We start from the raw sequence: 5,846 nt of genomic DNA on the forward strand, positions 1-5,846 counted from the left end.
ATTCTACAAAAATGGTATGTAATGAAAAGTGGTCCAATTTTGAACGCAAATAATTCAGCCATCTCCCGAATCGCCCCGAAATACTTTTAAGAAAGGATTCCAATAGATAAAACCAAAGATTTTTGATATCATAGCATTAAAAATTTAAATAATATGCAACCTTGTCAAAATATCGCTCAATTACACACAGAAGATAGCACTTCCCAAGCCCGGTACGACAGATTTGTGTATCTAGCGCGCTACGCTTCTATGAATAACGTTATCATCGACTATTTAAAGAATGAATTTGGCCGGACAAGTGCAGTTGCCTGTTGAACGGCAGGCGGAGCAGATCACTGCGCTGTGTGTTTTCACAGCCAGTGTAGCTGAGTGAGAAGTCCGTGCTTGTGAAGGTACGCTATCTAGTGCTACGCTTTTTGACATTAAAAATGTCTTACTCCACTATCTGGGGCTAGGTGTCATTCTAAAATCTAAACTGTCTCCCATGTAACGAAACTATGTAAGGTTTGCACGCTTATAACTCCGATATTACTAGATGGATTTTAATCATTCATACACCAACCGATTCAGAAACACCTAACTTAAATATTGGTAATAATTTAATATCTCCCCAATAAAAGTAGACTTTTGGAAATTGGTAAAATTAAAAAGTTCACGAAAAACGGGAAAATTTCCACTCGTGAGGCAGATTTCTCAGACACAGCCGCCAAGAGAGGGCAGCTTAGTTGCTCAATGAAACACAAAAAGTCATAAATAGAAGCAACGCATGTCCGTTTAAATCAGTTGTTGCTCTTATCCCATACGAGCAACAACGTCTCCCGGCGATGCTATAAGCGCTATCGATTTTCACGGTGTCACAGAATGATTTTCAAAGTGGGTGGGCGGGGTGGTTTGGATTTAATTCAATACGGTGTGTGCTGCTTAAGAGTGTTGCGTTTGAAAAAAATATATTTATTTTTATGCATGCGTGTGCGTTGTAACTTGTTAATCCATGTTTACGGCGCTTTGTAGCTGCGTAGGGTAAAGAGCCTATTGGTTTTCATATTTCGGTTATATGTTTTTTATCAGTAAGGCATCTGACAACGTGCTTCTGTAGTTATTGCACTGTTCAGCAGCGTAGTATTTTATATAGGAGAGTACACTCAGGTTTTTTTACGCGGATTTTGAAATTTACGCGGTTTTCATTTACACGGCCTGTATCCCCTGCGTGAAAAATCTGAGTGTAATTGCATCGGAAACAATCACATTTCCAGCAGAACTTTTTGTTTTATAATTTCAAACACTTTTGTTTCGTACTGCACACAACGGAAAATTTTAAAACAGAACTTACCGTCCCAGCAGCAGTTTAAGCGGGTGTTCTTTTTCGATTCAAATTCAAGTCTTAAGCGTTACTGGACTTTTGTTTTCCCAGTTTATCCAGTCAGAATATCTGTCCTACCCTATGTATTTAAAACACAGTTCTAATTGCGTTTTAAAGTATACAACAAATTGAACGGTTGGGTATACTAATTTAAATTTTAAAATAAATCTGTTTTAAATTATGAAACAAACCGCTGTACTGAAGAAATAATTATGTCAGTCCTATTACCACATAAAACACCTATATAACATAAAACGCTGCAGAATTGGTTTAATAATACAATGTTTACATTACAGAGTTATAACACGTTTTAATAATTAGCAACAAGAAAAATGTCGCCAAGATAGCATAAAAACCCGTTTTAACTGGTAGTGCGAACGTTGCATAACAATGTAATTTATCAAATAATTTCATTTTTTCCACCACTAATCGATCAAGAAATACTTAAACTTAAGATTGTTTATTTAAGTTCATTAGTCCATTATTAAAAATTTAAATGGAAAAAAAAATTCATATTTCATGGAGAATCTATATATTTCCGTTGGCGGGCGTGGGCTTCCTCATCACAGCTCTCAATATGGAACTTTTCTTTTGAATATATTTTCTGGACAGACCAGCCTATTTTTACTAGATGGATCAGCCAAATAATGCCAATCACCTAGTGAGATACTTGATTAATTAATAGATTACCGTTAAAAGACCTTCAATAAATTATGTTTTGATGGGGAGGGTATATAGCAAATTGTAACATATGAAAACAGACGAGTGAACAAGAACGTGAGTCGATATGTGTGATAGATAAAATTCATTTGCACGCTCTTGAAAAAAGCTACATTTTTAGTGTCACCGTGGTCGTGTCCTGTACACAACCCTTTAATTTTTTTGTGTTGTGCTCGTTTCCAGCACACTTTCATGTACAATCTCGAATACAGTTATTCCTACACAAAATCGCTTGTACATTCGAGCTCCATTTGCAAACACGGCTAACATAGTGTCGTGATACTAGTTGTCTCTATCGCTCTATCCATCATCATCAGCGTTGACTCATTTTGCTTTGTTCGCTTGGGTTCAATGTTTGAGGCGAATGTAGGTATATCAAATTTGTTGGTAGGGTTACTATATTTACAGATTTTTCTGTAATGTCAGAGATATGTTTTCACAATTTTTGATCACAGATTTCTTTTCACAGATGGTAGATTTTTGGCATTTTGATGAAAATTGGATAGATTTTTGGAAATATTGCGATTGATGCGTCTGGCGATAGGACCCAGTGAAAGTATGCGACGATCGACGCACACGGACGAAGATATCGACAAATAAAACGATAGTGTAACGGATGATCGACCGCCGCCGGCGGTGGCTAAACTGTACTGACTTTGCGTACTTTATTTTGTGCTTCTATTGTCAGAAAATATCACAGATGAAGATGTATATATTATAATAATGATTGCCGTTGTGTCGTAGATTTTGAGGCGAGGACGCGTCTATAGAAAGCGCTCTGCCGCAACATAGCCCCCCCCCCAAAACCAAAGGTTTTTTATACAGCTACGTTGTGGTTGGATGTGATGATGTGATGAAAGATACCGTTGATGGTGATTCCTCCATTGCTACTTGGATGATGTCGAATGATGCTGAACGTTGATCCAGAAGACGATCGAAGAATGATATCGACGGAACACTTGCTGGGTTTTGAATACACTCCAGAACGATGCAGTGGGTGCAGTCGTCCTATGAGCCGGATGCCGAAGTGTATTCTGCTAAGCGGCTGCAAATTGGCCCACACTGGCATAGCTCCGCTGGGGGACTTTTGCTAAGCAGCTGCGAATTTGCTCACACCGGCATAGCCGAAGCGTTTCGATACCTACAGTCATCTTCTTGCAACCGTTGCAGCTTTCCGATGGAAGGTTCAAAAAATCCTGGTCACGGCACCATTATGATGCGTCTGGCGATAGGACCCAGTGAAAGTATTCGACGATCGACGCACACGGACGAAGATATCGACAAATAAAACGATTGTGTAACGGATGATCGACCGCCGCCGGCGGTGGCTAAACTGTACTGACTTTGCGTACTTTATTTTGTGCTTCTATTGTCAGAAAATATCACAGATGAGGATGTAGGGTGATGAGCCTATTTGCGCCATGTTGCTATTATCACCCTACCCATTTGAAGCCGTTGGTTAGAGCAGTGTCTGCCATCTTTGTTCAACGCATTGAGTCAAATGGTAGCGCAACAATAGGGGCAGTCGATTCGAGTTTTCATTGTGCTCAAACACGAGAATTTTACTGTTTTCAACGCATTTGTGTTATTATATTGGTTCTTAACAACGAAGCAAAGCGGTTGATGTCAATTTTTACGCATTCTATTGATTGTAAGGCAAGAAATTATCGAATTAGTGAGGCACCTTGCTTAGTATGGTGAAAATAGGCTCAACACCCTATATATTATAATAATGATTGCCGTTGTGTCGTAGATTTTTAGGCGAGGACCCGTCTATAGAAAGCGCTCTGCCGCAACAGCGATTTTTCGGAATCACAGATTTTTTCCTGTTTCAGTCATCACAGATGGTAAAATGATATTTTTGACCGAAACATAGATTTCAATGTGGCATCTCTGTTTGTTAACAGATGCATGTGTAACCTGCATGATAGCTATTTGTGCTTTCATTGCGCAAAGACGAAAACTTTCTTAGCAACAAATTTACACGGATCGATGGAAAGCACAGATATATGATTAAGACCACTGCATTCGCTACATTTGTATACGTACTTTAGGAATGTTAAAATGATGACAAAGTAAAACTAGAAAGCTTGTTCTACACATGAAATGTGATTATATTGTCTAAAATTTGATTTTTCTTCACCGGTCCGGGTTTTTTTTACCACACACAATCGAAAAGTTTTTACAATTTTTTTTTTTTGATCTTGTGCAATAGTTTCAGGTATTAGTTCTGTCACGGTTTTCTGTCTTCTTTCTTCAGATCTTCTCAAATAAGTTTAATTGGATTCGATCGACTACTACAAATGAAATAACTTGATAACTAAGAAGGTTTGGTTCAATATGTAACATTTGATGTTGATTGGTTGTGCTTAAACTATTCGTAAGAAATATATTTGATTTATTATTATTCTAAATGTACTAAGAAAATAAATATTTTACATTAAGTAGTATAGTCCTACGTTTACAGTTCGTGCAACCCCATAGTAGTTTTTAAAGAATTTATTGCTTTATTATTTTGGAAATGCAACTAGAGTATCAACAATATGTCCGATTTAATAGGCATAATTACTCTACCACTCCGTATCTCTAACGTTATTGACCTATCTTTTTCGTCTACAATTTGTAAACATAAAAAAATACCCACGGTTCGGCCAAGCTAATGCATTGAGCCGTGTCAAAGTAAACGGCCTGTGCACACCAAGTGTACTTATATGTATTTACCTTGAGTCAGAAGAATCACAAGGCCGTAGATAAATCAATTGGCATCCTTATAAAATATTATATATGAGTAATTCCACGTCAGATTTACAACCAATTTTTTTTTGCAATATTTAGCTGAAAATTGTTCACACTATGTTTTGTTTTTGTTGAATATGATTATTTTTTTTCAATTTATGAGTTTGTAAAATTTTGAATTTTTTTGAATTGAACATTTTTTAATCACTGATAACTCAGAAACTATTCAATTTGTATGTATGTATTGTAAATTCGCAGTTTGCTTTGGATCTAAGGTAGGTGAGGCTATTCATTATTAATTACTGCAAGGAAATCACTCGGCACGGAAGTCGACTGGTTGGACGAAATATTACTTACCTTCACAATGGACTGACGCGAAATGAATGCCAGCTTGTGCGCTCGCTTTCTTACCCGCATCAGCGATATGAAAACTTCTCACATGCATCTTTTTCGTTCGAGAACAAAAAAAAAGACAACCATGCTTCCAAGTTCGAAACAAACAAGAAATGTTAACACCTTTCATTTTTTACCGATTGTATACAAAGCATGTTTTGGTACAGTGCAAAACTGTTATACGAGATGCTTTCGATATGTAGTTCTGTTCGAAATCGAGGTATCTTACATGTTAAAATACGCATACTGAGATCTCGCATCTTCACACTATCTCTCTCCCCTTGTGAACCGAATAATCGTTTGTTTGCCACCGATTTAAAACGTCAAGACAGCTCAATACCAACGCAGTCGAATATGTATAAGGATGTCATGATAAAACGAAACAAACAAAACGGTCAAAATAGAATTGAGTTCTGTCGTGATTGTCAACATTGGTATGCAGTTTTGTTTTCCATTAGGTCGTCGCTCTTCATTTGTTTAAAGCGCAGTAGGCATTGGAAGACGGATTTTAATGATTTAAAATTGTTTGGAGCGTTTGGCATGAAAACGTACGATATAGTAGTAAGTATACGGTACATTACGGTACGGTTTTGATATTCTACGTAACTTTTATTTTGTATTCTAGATCAATATTATT

Source organism: Topomyia yanbarensis, chromosome 3 (assembly GCF_030247195.1).
Source record: "Topomyia yanbarensis strain Yona2022 chromosome 3, ASM3024719v1, whole genome shotgun sequence".
In the NCBI taxonomy this organism is placed as follows: domain Eukaryota; kingdom Metazoa; phylum Arthropoda; class Insecta; order Diptera; family Culicidae; genus Topomyia; species Topomyia yanbarensis.